Genomic DNA, 17,288 nt, shown 5'->3' on the forward strand with positions numbered 1-17,288 from the left:
CATTTTCATCAGGAAAGTATTGGACTAACGTCACTAACCTGTTTTATCGGAAGCTTCGAGAACGATAAATTATAAGAACAAACAAAAAGCCGTGTTTTAGTAGCCTAAATAAACATGGGCAGGAGAAAAGTTATAGGTTGACCTTTTATAAAAAACATTAACAAAACTTGCAACACACTGTGTTAAGGATACGTGCGGCAGTGAATCCCCGATAACGGCAATCCTTTTGATTTGGTTTACGTGAAAACGAAAGAATATGAGGAAGAATAAACATAAATAGATAAGAAACGAGCAAGAAGATAAAAAAAAGTATAAGTTCGTTTATAAATCACCGTATAGGGAAAATGACAATTGTGAACAAATTCGAGCTTCGTATGTACTGTAATATTTTGGTGTATTGAAACCAAATCTCGTTATTCTGGCAGTAATTAGTTCGCTTTATTAATGGAGCTTATTTTATCATGAATATTTTATTAGAGAGATCAGTTGCATTTATGGATTAAAGCAGTGTGTTGCATTAACTCTAAAAGCACAAAGCTAGAATTCCTAAACTCTTTGGAAGTCAGGATAATCAGTTGCTAAATTCCCTTACCGGTCACCCACCCATCGCTCCTACATTGAACTGTGACACAATGACACCACCGCACAATGTAGCCCACTCAAAAAACGTATGATGCCCTGACACCCACACCCACACCTACTATACCTGCCTTCCACCCACACCCACACTGACCCACACCACCCCTCATCACACATTTAGACTCTCTCTGCCTTCTCTCTGACCAGGCTTTCATAAGCAACTTAGACTCTCTCTCTCTCTCTCTCTCTCTCTCTCTCTCCTCTCTCTCTCTCTCTCTCTCTCTCTCTCCTGAAATTTGCAAGAAATTTGGATCTCTCTCTCTCTCTCTCTCTCTCTCTCTCTCTCTCTCTCTCTCTGAAAATCTCTCTCTCTCTCTCTCTCTCCTCCTCTTAAAAATTACGCAAGAAATTTGAATCTCTCTCTCTCTCTCTCTCTCTCTCTCTCTCTCTCTCTCTCTCTCTCTCTCTCTTCTTCGAAAAATTACGCAAGCAATTTATATTTCTCTCTCTCTCTCTCTCTCTCTCTCTCTCTCTCTCTCTCTCTCCTCTCTCTCTCTCCTTGAAAATTACACAAGAAAATTTGAATCTCTCTCTCTCTCTCTCTCTCTCTCTCTCTCTCTCTCTCTCTCTCTCTCTCTCTCTCTTAAAATTACATAAGAAATTTGAATCTCTCTCTCTCTCTCTCTCTCTCTCTCTCTCTCTCTCTTCGTGAAAATTACACATAAGTAATTTATATTTCTCTCTCTCTCTCTCTCTCTCTCTCTCTCTCTCTCTCTCTCTCTCTCTCTCTCTCTCTCTCTCTCTCTCTCTCTCCCCGTGAGAATTACGCAAGCAATTTATATTGCCAACACGAAAGGGTGGACTAAACGCTAAGCATTCCAGAAGAGAGACTAGTTTGGTATTTGTCTATTTTTTGACTTATTTAATGTATTTAAATGATAGGGAATCTTTTTCCTTATTTATTTGTCAGCGTTTCTAACCATTTCGATTAGTTAATAGAAATATGATCATAACAGTGCAGTTTTATCATTTGTATATATCTCCAACGGCAGGGATAATAAAACTACAGCAGTGTTATTTCCTTGTACGTGTGTGTAAGTGTTTGTGTGTGTGTGTGTGTGTATGTACGCATGTTTTGATACAACTCTTCCCTTCAGAAAGTGTGGCTCTGAAATGTGTTCTTTCCAATCTTCATCTAAATATTTTGGGATGAGGTTGCTTGCCCCATGCCCATTTCTACCCTGATTGTGACTTGCAAGGTAATATGTATACCACTCAGCTCAACACAGGAAAAAATGGGTTTGAATGAGACATCCCTATATATCATTTTCCTCGTCTGGGATTCAATCCGAGGTTGCCTAGCTGGTGAGACAAACGTATTAACTACTAGACTACAAGGCCTATGCGCGTTCACACACGCATACACATATATTACATCTATACAATATATATATATGTGTCTGTTTGTATATAAATTATATATATATATATATATATATATATATATATATATATATATATATATATATACATATATATACATACATATTATAAAGGAAGTGTTATTAGTTACATAATATATTTGCCCGTTGAAGAATCCCATTATTTTCAAGGACTGCCAACGCTGACGCTAACTGCTCTTGAAAACACCATAAAATCTGTGAATGGAACTCGAGTTTAATCGTATTGCCCGGAATGTACTCTGTTATTTTGGAAGAAAGACTGGATCTCCGGGCATTAGAAATAGGATCATAGCCGTTAAACCAAAATTATATTAAAATGTCGTGTACAATTCGACAAAAGCTTTCTATACCTTGTAACGCTTATTCGAAACCGCAATATATTGGGTGATAACAGGACACCTTTGAAGGATCAACATTTCATAGGATTTTTGTTACTTCATAGGATTTATTCTCTGAGGAAAAGGCGCAATTCCCCAGCGGCAGGCAACTTTATTCATCAAGCAAGATATCACCCTATGTCTTCCCTCCCTCCCTCCCGCTTCCCTAACATCCTTTCTATCTCCCTCCCCCACCCCTTTCACACACATACCACACCCCTCCCACTACGTAAAAAAAGAATGAAAGAGAAAGTTAATGCCGGGAGCATGGCGTGTTCATACAACATGACGACGGGACACCTACGTGTAGCAGGCGCGTTTTATTCTCGCAGATAACGGCGCATTCATCTTGCGGGAAACGACGGGCTTTATTTTGCAGTAAACGCGGCGTTTATTCTACGAGGAACGATACCATTTCACAGAAAGTGACACCTTAATCTCGGCCAAAGAGACACCTTTATTGTGCAGAAAATGGCGCTCATTTCGCCGGGTTTATTGGGAGCCATTCATGAAGGCGGAGCGTTTCTTCTTCGTCGTATCTTGACCAGATTTCATTTGGGTGTTGTAACCTGGACAGGTACCGGGGTGTTTTCTCTATTTTTTTTTTTTCAAGGTAATTCCATTTTATCATCTTATTGTTATTTATTTGTTTGTTTATATGGTGAAAGGTAAGACTTTGGAGATATTTTGATATTTGTGTGGATATAAAGATACTCCCTCGTCATCAAGGGCGGGAATGAAGATTTTTTTTTTTGTCATGCAAAAATCCATAGATCAGGCAGAATAATATTGTTATCTAGCCCAGGCCGGGTGAAAACATAAACTGAAAAAAGGAAAAGATGAATAGGTGATAATAACAACTGACGGTCTCGTCGAAGGAGGAAGGATTTAGATTCTGGGAGAAACGGGAAGAGAGCACAGAAGCTTCTCTTTGTGACGAAAGGGCATCGAGGCAATGAATTTCCAAAAAGACCACTGATGCAATTACCAGAGATGCTGGTGTTAATATTAATGTCCAAATTTGATAGAATAGCAGTACCACGAGATGCCCTGCCCCCAAAAAAACTAAAAAAAACACCTTGCTGCCGCACGAAATGCCAGTGCCATGAAATGCTGCGACCCCACAGTATCGTTGGCATGGAATACCACTGCCAAAATTGGAGCTGGAAAAAATTACCACAGCAATAATATTTCGCTCCCACAGCCTTGACATGACCAATCTACAAGCATTTCTGCCAATGCCGCGACATTCCTCCGCCGCAAAATACAACTCTCATAAAATGTCTGACACAGATCAGGAATACTACACAATATCGCAGAATACACCTGTCATAGTATATCTGACACAGAGCAGGAATACTACACAATATCGCAAAATACACCTGCCATAGTATATCTGACACAGAACACCAATACGACACAACATCGCTGCCCAAAAATTTGCGTATCTTCAGAACAAGAAATTTCCAAGCTTAATTACTTGAGAACAGGTGTATTTGGAAACTTGAAGTTGTTGGAAGATTTGCCACCCTGAGGAAATGAAATTTACCCTAATATAACCCCCAGCCCCAGTCTCATTCACCTTTCAGTGCCAGACGTTTGTATATGGAGGCATCACCTTTGTATCACAGTGTGGTAGCTTATAAAAACTGCAAATGTAACTATGAAATTGACACCTGTGCAAAATTTTAACTTTATTCATTTAGTTTCTTGCTATTTACTAGACAAGTAGCATCTGTGTTTTTACCTTATTGCAAAGGCATTTTCTATATGCCTCCATCTTTTGTTTCATGTTTTACGCGCTTCGAACTTAATGACTATTGATTACACACAAACATAATATGTATATATATATATATATATATATATATATATATATATATATATATATATATATATATATATGTGTGTGTGTGTGTGTGTGTGTGCATGTATAATCTTTGTGTAGCATATCTGTACAAACATCAAACACAAATGATCTGTCATGAACGAGTGTAGGTGTAGTAGGGGAAGAAAGCGAGAGACAGACAGACAGACAGAGAAAGGGGGTTGCGGGTGTAGGAAGAGGCATTTATCATCACGGCAGTAAAAGCGTCCGCCCGCGACAATAATAAACACGCATCCGATGTTAATACTGACTCACGAAGGAGCATAAATTAAAACGGCGCCTGGGCATATGTGCCCTGGAGGAGGAGGAGGAACAGGAGTTGGAGGAGGAGGAGGAGGAACAGGAGTTGGAAGAGGAGAAGGAGGAACAGGAGTTGGAGGAGAAGGAGGAGGAGGAACAGGAGTTGGAAGAGGAGGAGGAGGAAGAGGAGTTGGAGGAGGAGGAGGAACGGGAGTTGGAGGAGGAGGAGGAGGAACTGGAGTTGGAAGAGGAGGAGGAGGAACAGGAGTTGGAGGAGGAGGAACAGGAGTTGGAGGAGGAGGAGGAAGAGGAGTTGGAGGAGGAGGAACAGGAGTTGGAGGAGGAGGAGGAGGAACAGGAGTTGGAAGAGGAGGAGGAGGAACAGGAGTTGGAAGAGGAGGAGGAGGAGAAGGAACTCACTTTGGAGCCAATTCCCGACAGCCGAAATTCATAAAAATGGAAGGTTGAAAGCCCCCAAAAAGCGATCGTTACAGAGAGCCTCGCGCACCACGTCGACATAAATTCTTTGAATTTCGCATTACCGTGAATTTTACCCCAACATTCTGTCATGGCAAATGAAGCCGAAACATTCCTGATTTTAGGAATGGGAGCCGCTGCCGAACGAATTGAATGTGATGTTGATTTTAATACGTCCGAGTTGATTCAGGCAAAAGCTCGCTCGTCGCACGCTCTCTCTCTCTCTCTCTCTCTCTCTCTCTCTCTCTCTCTCTCTCTCTCTCTCTCTCTCTCCTCTCTCTCTCATAGACAACACAAGGATGTCTCTAATTATTTATATCATGATTATATATATATATATATATATATATATATATATATATATATATATAATACACATATACATATATATCTATACATACATACATACATACATATATATATATATATATATATATATATATATATATATATATATATATATATATATATATATATGTTGTAATAATTTTCATTTCAATCACAAAGCGACTTAAGCTAAGAACATTAAACCGGGAGTAAGCTAATGCTACTTCTTACATATTTCAGGGCAAATAAAACTGTACCTTAGAGGAAAAAAAAAAATAACAAGATACCCACTCACATTCAGACGAAATATACACAAGACGACAATTCTGAATAAAACATGGAGTACTGAAAGGCAAACAACACGTTCACGTAAGGCAAACAAAGACTCCAAAATGTATCCGTACCTTGATAAACAACGCATTGTGTGCAAGAGCCCTTCAGCTGTTGAGCAAAGCCATTGCGGAGGGCGCTCGAAATTCATACAAACAACTGAGTCTTGGAGAAAAAAAAAAAAATACCTGACTTCCCAGTACTCATTCGAGTTTCACAGAGTATGAGGACACCGTTTGTTACAGAAGAAACGGTTCTCTCGGAAGGCACTGGAATGAATGGCTGGTATATTAGAATTAAATCCGTTAATATTTACCTATTTATTTGTTTAGTTATTTATTTATCATTTTTAGTTTTCTGAAAAGTAAACTATTGTGCCGGCTTTGTCTGTCCGTCCGCACTTTTTCTGTCCACCCTCAGGTCTTAAAAACTACCGAGGCTAGAGGGCTGCAAATTGGTATGCTGATCATCCACCCAGCAATCACCAAACATACAAAATTGCAGCCCTCTAGCCTCAATAGTTTTTATTTTAATTAAGGTTAAAATTAGCTATTATCGTGCAACTGACAACGAGATAGGCCAGGCCACCACCGGGCCGTGGTTAAAGTTTCATGGGCCACGGCTCATGCAGCATTATACCGAGACCACCGAAAGATAGATCTATTTTCGTTGGCCTTGATTATACGATGTACAGAAAACTCGAATGAAACTTCGGCGCATTTTTTACTTTTTATTTACATTTTTACTCGCTTTGATTGTCTCTTTATTTCCATTTCCAAATACATTTTAAGTGTTTCATTAGAACAAATGCCTTTTTTTATTAAGAAAATTATTAACCTGGTGAAAAACTATATGAGTAATCAAAATGCATTCGTAGCTTCTGTATATCCACATTCATTTTTCCATTCGTTTATTTATTTACTGACTTCATTTATTTTTATCTTTTATTCAAATGAACGTTTTTATCATGTGGTTGATAATAATAATAATAATAATAATAATAATAATAATAATAATAATAATGGTTATTATTAATAATAATGAGTGCCATTCAAAAAAAATTCTGACCCCAGCTAGAGAAGAACTGAATTTTCAGCGCCATGGATAAAAGACTTGTAGCAAGTTCGACAGAGAATACGTTTTCCGTATTTATTTATCTCCATATTTATTAATTCAGAGAGCACTGTTTCTTTATTTATATTTCCCGAAAGTGAAGATCCGCTAACCTGCCGTGTTACGAAGAAGGAATAGAATTTATGAATATATTTCCACTCGTGGATGCATGTATCACGTATCTATCAAATTCAGATACATTCCACTCAAACTTATTAGAGATCAGTCAAGTGAGATAATTTATATTTAATAAGTCATTGGCATCATTTTTATTTTTAGACGTAACAAGGACAGGGATCGTATGTATGTGTATATATATGTGTGTATGTATGTATATATATGTATATGAATAATCAAAAATGCATTCGTAACTTCTCTATATCTACATTTATATTTTCATTCATTTGTTTATTTGTCGACTTCGTTTATTTTTTTATTTTTTATATTATTTTTATTTAGCTTCTTGTCTTTTGTTCAAATGAACAGTTTATATATATAATATATATTATATTGTACAGTATATATACATATATATATATATATATATATATATATATATATATATATATATATATATATATATATATATATATGCCTGTCCTTACATGTCTAAAAATAAACATTATGCCAATGGCTTGTTAGAGATAAATCATCCCACTCGCCTTATCTCTAATGAGTCTGAGTGGCCGAATGCCCCCAATCTAAACAACGCAACACGACCATTTCGTCTTAATCATCTTCGTGACGCCACTTGAATAGATCAATAAATCAGTCATAGTTGAGATCCCTTATCGGGGCTTGTTACGGCCTGAATTCGTCCAAATTACATCAACTGAAGTTTGTCGATAGTTCTCTAGGGAGCGAGAGAGGGGGGCTCGGGCGTCGAGTTGTAATGAGCTGGAAATGAATTATTCCGCAATTGGCTAAAGCAATCTGGTTATCAAGGGAACAGAGAGAGAGACGAGAGGTGATTATAATTCTCCCTCTAGAAATTCGCGAAAATTGTGTGCCCTATTTTCTGCCGAATAGCGGAATGAGCAAGGTGTCAAGAAATCTGGAAGAAGAAGCGTGGTTGCATCTCAACAGCGGATCAGTCATATAATATATATATATATATATATATATATATATATATATATATATATATATATATATATATATATATATTATATATATATATATAGTGTGTGTGTATGTACATATATATATATATATATATATATATATATATATATATATATATATATATATATATATATATATATATATATACATACTGTATATATATGTATATAATATATATATAATATATATATATATATATATATATATATATATATATAAAATTATATGTATGTATATATATACACACACATATATATATATATATATATATATATATATATATATATATATATATATATATATATATAAAGTCCCCTTATGAAGTTGTACAATTAGAACCTTAAAGATCAAGCAAAGATGAAGTGCATTACTACCCTAAAACAATTCACCCTCTACTTATGTATTTCTCCTCTTTCTGCATTTCCAGTTATCTTCTGTACTTTTTTTGAGATGAACACCAAATTCGTTGGAAGCCTGAATTTCAAATCAGTGGGCTTGTTTTATATGAAGAGGGTTTATGTTCTGAAAAGTAATAATAATAATAATAATAATAATAGTTTCTTTCACTGGAATATTTAAGATTTCATGTTAAAGGGATTAAAATGTCTGTAACACAAACGCTGTCCTTCGCTAAACCATAGAAAATTTTGTATTTTTCAATTTTTGTATTGAGTAATGCAACTGAGCATGAGAAGTGGTTTCTAGTCGGGTGAAACAGAACTACCAGGAGTGGGGACTCATTTACTTCAACAGAATAGCGAATTAAAACACTTGCTATAGGAAATTGTTATCGATAACGCCTTCTGAAAGATTGCTCTAAATAAAACGTATAAGTTTGTGGTCACCTTCGTAGTTACAATAATGATAATATTAATAATAGTAATAATACTAATAATAATAACAATGATAATAAACTACATTACCCCGTAGGGGGGCAGTGCCGTCAGTGCACCTCACGCGATGCTCTGTAGGCATTACTAAAGGTTCTCTGCAGCGTCCCTTCGGCCCCTAGCTGCAGCCCCTTTCATTCCTTTTACTGTACCTCCATTCATATTATATCCCTTCCATCTTGCTATCCACCCTCTCCTAACGATTATTTCACATTGAAACTGAGAGGTTTTCCTCCTGTTACACCTTTCAAACTATCTACTCTCAATTCCCTTTCCAGCGCTGAATGACCTCAAAGTTCCCAGTGCTTGGCCTTTGACCTAAACTCTATATTCCGTTCCATTTTCCATTCCATTCCATTCCCAATAAACTACATTAACACTATCGATGATAGCCACAATTGAAATATCACTGGAACACGCGTGGGCGTCTTTGATTCGTTCAAAGTAACCGAACCGTTTTGAGCCTTTAATTCCAGAACCCTCATGGAATTGAACAGAGTATTATCGATAACAACTGAAACACGGCGAAATTATTGCAGCCAGACATTCCCTAATTGTAATTCCCTCCGGTGTTTCATTCTGTTTCATTATGGAGTTTCAGAGTCCAGATTTTAACGCTCTTGATGTGCTCTTTATTTGCGTGTGTGATGTGCGATGTTGGATGTGCTTTGATATGTTTTAGCTCGGTTTTAATACTCTCTGCGACGTGCTGTGCTAAGTGTGTGATGCATAATGCGGAATGTGTATTGATGTATATCTTTTCAGATTTTAATACACGCTTAGATGGCATGCGATATCTAAATGCATTAGATATTATTAATGTCGATGTATAATGTTAAAAATGTATAAAGCCTCCTATATATTTATAATTTATAGGGCACCTGAAATGTATAAAGCATACATAAAAGGTAATGCATTCTCCTATTAATCTCCAAAAATTCAGTCATGGTCTAGGTTGAAGAGGACACAAAAGTAACTTACATACGTCGTTTGTTTTCATTACAAATTTCATCAGACGTCAGCATTTACTGTCCTTAAGAACTAGGAGATGAAAGTTTTGGGGGAGGTGGTGGGGAAGGGAACTAAGGGGGGTCTACCTTTTGAGCCATTAGTGACCACTACCCCAGTCCCTAGGAAGACAGAACTCATAAATCATCCATTTGAAGTATTGATTAGTTAAAATTCTCAGATACTAGATTTTTTCCCTTTTAATTTAACGTTTAAAAAGGAAAACGTATAAAAAAAATAGAAAGGTAATGACAATAATCTAGTTAATGTAGAGATACATTCAGTTGTTATGGGTGAAAGTTGTAATAAGTTTTCTCGATGACGAAAATTATGCTCTCATAGTTTGTTTACATATATACATACATACATTATATGTATATATATGTGTGTGTATATATATATATATATATATATATATATATATATATATATATATATATATATATATATATATATATATATATATATATGAATGACTGTGAAATATTGTCAGTTAAAACAGAATTCCATCAAATATAAGAGCCCACACAAACAAAAATGTGGAAAATAAAGGCTGTATTTCAGAGACCAAACTGTCTCACTATTTGCCTGAGGAGAGAGACAGTTTGGTCTCTGAAATATAGCCTTTATTTTCGACGGTTTGGCGTTTGTATGGGCTCCTTGTATTTACATATATATAATATATATCTAAATATATTATGTACACGTTTGTGTTCGTGTATGTATGTTTGTACTCGGGCGATGCCAGATTGAAGTTCACACCCGATCGTAAATATCCCCGCCTCAGCGTAGGTTCTGGTAGTAATGATTTTTAGATTGAGTCAATCAAGTATCCGGACAGACGTAATTTACTATGTAAATTGAAGTGTCCGCAACACGACAAGTCTTGGGCTCCGAGGTCACACCGTAACGAGATCTTGTGACTCGCTATTCATTCAACCATCCCCAGACGGTCGCTTGATGGAGGCTCCTTTCCCCATGTCAACCTCCATGATGGATACTCCTACACCCCTCCCCTCCCCTTCTCCAACACCCCGCCTCATCCCCACCCCAACACCGTCCGTGCCTCTTGCAATACGAAGGTGACGGACAATTGTATCGCTAGAGATCTGGTGACCTTCCAAGGCTCATCAAACAGAACCAGAGACAAGATGGCCTCGTATTCGTGGCTTCGTTTTTGGTAAAATTTTGTCTCTTTTTTTTTATCGGAATTTACCGGTTTGGTTCCTTTTGACCTGTATTTCTATAGTATGTTCATAAATTCCTTTATTTATTTGTTTGTTACCAACCTGACTTCCTGGTTTTATTCGGGTCTCCTGGGTATCCAGATTTTTTTTATGCCTGTAATGAATAATCAGGGTATTCCAGGATGTTGAGAAATGAATGTGGTTGGTCCTGACCACTTTTCAAGGATTTTGTCTCGTGGATTTACAATAATTCTGCCAAATCATATCATAAAATATTTGCTGAATCATCTATATCTCTATCAATTATCTTCAAGTTTTTATTTTTATTTCGCCTATTCATGCTTTTGTCATATGTCCTCTGATTTCACCGCCTATTAATTACCTTCTTTAGTTTTCCTCTTCTTCTTTCGATGCTTTCTGTAAAAATTTAAGACTCCACATTTTGTCTTTCTTCACCGCCAAACACCTAGCCTTGAAATCCTCTTTCTGCCTCTGTCAAATATGGTCTTGCGAGGATGATCTAAGTAAGGATCTGGTGATTTAGTCAATTTTGGTGCCTCCGCTACTTTCCAATCTGTTTTTAACCTTTTTCAACTTTATTTTATCTTTTCAACTCGATTGATTTAATCTTTCAACTGGACTAAAGGCTGGGATGTTCAAGTATCTTCAGACTCGCGTAGAAGAGGTGACAACTTAAATTGGTAAAAGCTGCTTATGGAAAATAGCCTGATTTGTCTAGCCATCGTAAGCCCTTTCATTCGTCCTAATTGTTGAGGCGTTGCGTTGGCCTTACCCTTCCCTGATTAGACCATTGGTCTCCTGTTACGGATGCTAAGTCGACTGGCCTGAATCACAGGCGACACGTTTGATCTGTGATCGCTCCTTCATCTAATCATCCGTACTTTTGTCTCTCTCTCTCTCTCTCTCTCACTCTCCGAAAGCCACACCTCTGGCCCATTTTTCTGTAGGTACTGTTTTGGCAATTGTTCATAGGGTTCCTCAGAGCACCCTTCAAGCCACAACCTCCCCCCCCCCCCCTCCCCAACCTCCCTTATATTTACTCTGAAAGCTATCAATCTGATTTTCACCATTAGGTCATCATTTGTTTTCTTTCAACTGCTTGACTTTGGAAATCTGTTTTCGTTTTTTTTTTTATTTCGTAATAATTCATCCATCAAGAATAGCTCGATCACTTCCTTCTGCGCAAAACCATTCTTCTTCTTCTTCTTCTTCTTCTTGTTTTCATGGGGGCTGGACTGGAAGAAGCCATCTAGTTGCCCGGTCCATTTGCCTCTACGTTAAAAAAAAAAAAATCACGTAGAAAAACAAAACAGAAACAGAGAAACGTGGCATGACGGCTACGAGAGGTCTTGTCCCCGTTTCAAAGGAAGCGAAAGCGATGGGTCTGAAGTCGGAATTCTAACGTTAACCGAGCGTACCGTCAGCAGCCTTTAAATCCTTACAAGGATTACACGATGTACGTCGTGAATAACAAACTCGGAGGCCGCAATGGTCCCACGCAGCTCGAAACTCGCAGGAGTTAACTTGAGGGAAACGTACAATGGATATAGTAGCTCCGTCCTTAGAATACTAAAACAGCCTCGCGTTACCAAGAGTAAACTTCAGGTTTTTTTTTTGTTTTTTGTTTTTTTTTAGTTTTCTCTCCAGAACTATTACAGCATTGCTTCAGCTTATTCGTCTAGTTATTTAACGTAATAAATACCAGCTGGTTTTAAATAAATATTTGTCTAAAGATGAAGGTGGAATTAGAAGACCGTGGTAAAATATATAGATACATAGGTAATGTGTAAGGTAAATGTGATGTTTAGCAGATTTTAGTTTACATTGCAGTACCTTGAAGCGATGATGAAATTGAATATTCATTTCGGTCCTGTGGTTGCTTGTTTATTATCTCCTACAGCGCAAATCAGCGGAGATTGTGCGATGAGCCACTCCTGTTTGTATGTGCCCACAATATCCCAAAGGTTCTGTTATGGGTTTCAGGTTTTTTTTTTTAGAAGGGTGTTCAACGAGCCAAAGATCAGCTGATCAGATTTTGAAATACATCGGCATCCTGATGTGGAACAGGGATAATTTTTTTTATTTATTATTATTATTATTTTTATTTGCTAATGTACACTTGCCGTAATGTTTTTCAGTTGTTGCATCGCCTCATACGAGTACTTGGAGCTTGCCATAGGTGGTAAGGGGACGTGCTGTACTTTCGTACAGTTTCCAAGTCGTTATTTGTCCTGAGGCAAAGACAGCTAAGAAATGTTAAATGACAGAGCATTTTCAAACTTGATGTTTGCAAGGAAAAGTTAAATCCTTTTATAATTCACAACCGTAGTGTCTCATGACCAGTTTTTTTTATAAATAATTTTGCTGAATCTTTCGGAAAGACTTGGCTACAAGATACCATTATTTTTATATATATATATATGTGAAATAAAATTCTTGATGCTAGTGAAAGAATGATGCTAAATGCAGAGATTGGCAGCGAGACTGATAGATGCCAGGCAAGTCTTGTGAAACTGTCCTTTGTTAAGTGGTAAACGGACAAGACAACAGACGGCTTCAAAACAATCAGTTTTTGATAATTTAACGTGATGAGTTTCAAACACAACGTCCGTCACAATGACAAACCTTTTTTTTTTTCTCTCTCAAAATTCTTTTGTCTGATCTCTTGAAGTGACTGTTCTCCGTAATTCTGTTTATTCGTCTGATATCTGAATCTGGATTGTATTCTAACAATTAAATAAGTCTTAATAACATTTAGAATAACATTGAGAATAACATTTCGAACGTACGTGCCAGTTTCATCTCAGAAATTGGAGACATAGCCGATTGGAAGGTTGAAGAAACCTGTCTCTCATTATGAACGACATGACATTTGATTATATGAACATGTGTTTGGTTGTTTACAGATATCAGAACGTAAACAATTTATTCTGATAGAGACAAAATGATTTTGTGGACGCTCTCTTGAAGCATGTCAGTAGAAGTGGGTTGAGAGCAGAAATAATTCATTACGAACACTTAATCCAAACATCCATCCCTTGTCAGGCACCCACACTGTTCTTCACCTATCACTCCTTCTGCGTGCATGAAATCAAACTGCGCTTTCCCGCACTGATATTTGGTGTTTGAGCATTTACTGTTATTTGATGTAGGAATATGCCGAGTCAAAACGTAATTGTTTGCTTCAGGGTTTAATACTGCTCAGTTTGCGAGGAGTTTGCGCGGTGCACTGTAGGCGTTACTTAAGGTTCTTTGCAGCGTCCCTTCGGCTCTTAGTTGCAACCCTTTCAATCTCTTTACTGTACTTCCGTTCATATTCTCTTTCTTCCACCTTACTCTCCACCCTCTCCTAACAATTGCTTCGTAGTGCAGCTGCGAGGTTTTCCTCCTGTTACACCTGTAAAGCCTTTTTGCTCACAGTTTCTCTTCCAGCGCTGAGTGATCTCGTAGGTCCCAACGCTTGGCCTCTGGCCTGAATAATATATTCCATTCCACTCCATTCCTAGTGCAGTTGTGGAACCCTCAGATCCCCAGAAATTTAAGCGAGGAGGAAATTTATTCCTGCTCTTGTGTTGTCATCTCCTGAATTCCAGGTGTATTAGTTTTATTTCTGTTTCCTTGTACTTATTTATATATCTCCTTTTCCTGTAGCTTGTTTATCTCTTCTTCGTTTAACGTGCTTTTTTCCCATTTTTCATATGGGGTAAGCAAATGATGCCCTTCTTTGAGGGCTTTGATTTGGCGTTGGGGTAGGCCGTAGCCTCGATCGGCTGCCCTGCCTGACATCGCATAGACCCCGGTAGCACATATGTATATGTATCGTGCCAAATCCCCAGCTCCCTTTCTCCCAGCAGCGAAGAGGCGTGAGTGGTTAGGCCGACAGTTCGAGACGTGCAAGGCGTCTGTTGTTGTTGTTGTTGTTTGTTGTTGTTGTGAGCTTGTCTATCTCTCTGCTGGCTGATTTCATTTCCCCTTGGAACCGCCTTGGGTTTATAGTCTGTTGACTCTGTCGAAAAGAGTTTCCGGCTGAATATTTAAAGAGAGACAGAAATAAAAGGGTTTTTACAAAAATGTTAAAGAGAAGAAGAAGAAGAAGTATGGCTGGACCCAGCCCTTATGTTGATAAAGTTCTGTGCGTGGGTCTTTATTCCCTTTTAGAAGAACCGTTAAGAATATAACCCACAGTTACTCGGACTGAGACATTTGAAAAGAAAGAAAATACTAATCTCTGGGTTTCATTTTCATTCACAGAGAAATCAGAAAAAATCACATCCAGAATGCAGTCATTAGTGTTTAAGCATTGAAGAGAAACATAAAAAATAATCTTGATTTGAAATATTTTCTTTTGTCTTTTCGAAATAAACAATGCGCTAATAGAATGCACTGCCCCGAAAATCTCAATAAAGAAAAAATGTTAACCCAATCACCGATTTCATCTTTTTTTAAATAACGGAAAACACCCGTAGACACTCACACCGACGCTTTCAAGTAAAAATGGGGAAATTTCCAAATAGCACCCGTAATGAGAGAAGTCTTTTTTTGTGGGGGGGGGGAGGGGAGGTGGTATTGTGGGCGGGGATGGGAGGCGTAGGGAACCAGCAACAATAGAGGACGATAAAGCTAATTGAATTGCATGAGTAATGCCATTATGCCAATTCAGTTACAGGAAATCATATGAAAATAGAAAACGAGATTTGACGATGCTAATTAATCTCCTTGTCTTCTTTGTCTTCAGTCGAGATGGAAAAGTGTGGATATGAGAGAGAGAGAGAGAGAGAGAGAGAGAGGTGGAGGTTCTGCTTTTTGGGAAATGGAAGGGAATATTATTCAGATCTTTTCATTTTAGACATGAAAGTGAAAGTGTGAGGGACATAGACAGAAAGAGAGAGTTGTTTTTTTTTTTTTTATTTTTTTAGAGGGGGGGAATGGAAGGAAATATTATCCAGATCTCTTAATTTTAAACATGGAAATGTGAGTATGAGGGAGAGAGAGAGAGAGAGAGAGAGAGAGAGAGAGAGAGAGAGAGAGAGAGATGAGATTCTTTTTGGGAAATGGAAGCGAATATTATTGAGATTTCTTAATTTTAAACATGGGAATGAGAGAGAGAGAGATGAGATTCTTTTTGGGAAATGGAGCGAATATTATTGAGATTTCTTAATTTTAATCATGGAAATGAGAGAGAGAGAGAGAGAGAGAGAGGCGGGACTCTTTTTGGGAAATGGGAGGGAATGTTATTGAGATCTCTTAATTGTAGATATGAAAGTGTGAGTATGAGAGAGAGAGAAGGAATATTTTTCTTACGGAAAAGCGTTCACGTGAGAATAGGTGAGAGAGATAGATTGGTGAAAGATAAGAAGTAACTTTAACAATAACTAACTAATAAATATCTTCCCCAAGGTTTTTTGTATTATTAGGGCTTTCGCATACTTAAGATGCTAGTGAGTTCAGTAGATTCACTGCACAGCTTGGATGCAAAGATGTTTATGAATGAATGTATGTATGTGTAAATTACTAGCTGACATCGGGATCGAACCCAGGTCTTACAGTTGAAAGCTGGCAGGGTTCGATCTGATGTGAATCAGAAATTTGTTTCTGATCCACACGTGATTTTGCGTTCATTACTTCCATGTGTGTGTATATATATATATATAATATATATATATATATATATATATATATATATATATATATATATATATATGTATATGTATGTATGTATAAGTATGTATTTATGCATGAATATGTATATATATGTATGTTATATATATATATTATATATATATATATATATATATATATATATAACAAAATATTTGGCCACAAAGAAAGTGAAGGGAAAGTAATGCAAGATCTTTCGCCTTTAAGACTCTTTTTTTTTTTTAACAGACTACTAACAAAGGAACAAAAGATTACAAAGAATACTCGATTTTACAAACATCAGCTACGCTTAACGGCGTATATAGCCGTTTGAATGCACACAGCTTTCATTATATTTGGATTAGATCATCAGGGGAGGAACAGCTGTCCAGGATTAACTCCGGTACTTGGAGAAAGAAGGCGAGAAAAAGAACATTAATCCGGATTACTGAAAATCATTAGTTTTTCTTCTAAATTCTCCTTCTAACGTCATTTGCAGAATGGGGTCAAGAGTGCATAGACCTGTTGAGCTTAAATTAATATTGTTTCCTGTTATTTCCGTGCTACAAGTTATATAGACATTTTATAAATATTAATATATATTTATGTGCGTTTATGCGTGCGTG

Source organism: Macrobrachium rosenbergii, chromosome 49, assembly GCF_040412425.1.
Source record: "Macrobrachium rosenbergii isolate ZJJX-2024 chromosome 49, ASM4041242v1, whole genome shotgun sequence".
Lineage (NCBI taxonomy): Eukaryota > Metazoa > Arthropoda > Malacostraca > Decapoda > Palaemonidae > Macrobrachium > Macrobrachium rosenbergii.